This window comes from Euprymna scolopes, chromosome 22, assembly GCF_053919585.1.
Source record: "Euprymna scolopes isolate OS-2025 chromosome 22, ASM5391958v1, whole genome shotgun sequence".
Lineage (NCBI taxonomy): Eukaryota > Metazoa > Mollusca > Cephalopoda > Sepiida > Sepiolidae > Euprymna > Euprymna scolopes.
Genome location: NC_136503.1, coordinates 90,133,731 through 90,134,842, shown reverse-complemented (window position 1 = coordinate 90,134,842; position 1,112 = coordinate 90,133,731).

Here is a 1,112-nt window from a genome sequence, read left to right as displayed (position 1 = left end):
CGATATTTACTGCCACTTTTATGACAAAGAACTACGCGAACATTATGTAAATATAAATTAAAGAACCAAAATCGCCGGTTGTCCTAGTGGAAATTAAACAATTCCTCACACCCGCCCAAACTGATGAGTCGAGATATTCTGCTTTAGATTTCGATCATTCGATTTGTGTGTAATAAATTGCGAACAGACGGGCTTACCTGACAAACGCTCGAGGTGTGCACTCTGCAAAGCAGGCACGTCCAAAGAAAAATGGCAAGATGGCGGCGGCTGGTTAATATTGCCAAGTAATCACGCAAAATCTCGTGTTCTCTCGCACACACGAGAGTTCAGCTTAGCATAAAAACGGGTCACTGTGAGCAAGAAGGGAGAAGGAAAAACGTAGTCAAGACAAAGACGACGCTTCTGACGACTGAGAAGAAAAAAGAAGAAAAAGAGCAAGAAGTAGAAGAGGAAGAAGAGAACGATACATGAGAAGACGAGGTGTGTGCGGTTTTGAGTAAATCGAAACAAACAGAAAAAAAAACTCTGATTACAAGCTATCTCAGCTTTGGTATGGAGAAATTTGACATCAGATTAATTCCGGAATTCGATGGCTCCCCCACTGGTCTCTCGGTGGTCGAATGGCTGGAAAAGGCTGAGCGCGTTTGCCGGTTGTGCAAGATTAAAGACCCAGCTATGGTTATCCCATTGAGCCTCACTAAAGGGGCTTATGCCGTGTACCAGCAGCTAGGGGAGGATCCGACCACGGAGCAGATTACACAAGCGCTATACGGGCATTTGGTACATACCCTTTTGTCGCCTGGAGGCAGTTTTCCGAACGCCGACTTGGGCCGGGGGAGACAGTGGATGTCTACATGGCCGACTTGAAAAAACTTGCCACTCCCTTCGGCGGTGCAAGTGATCGCATATTGGCATGCGCCTTTTTGTCGGGACTTCCGGATGAGGCAAGTCGACTGTTGCGAGCATCGTCAAGACTCACTGAGATTGGATTGGAGGAGTTATTGGCGAGAGCACGAAACATCTTGAAAGACGATCGAGAACTAGTCTCCGCAGCTGTTGACACTCTGGACTCGCCAACGAAGGGTCTACGATGCTATACCTGTGGTGGCCCC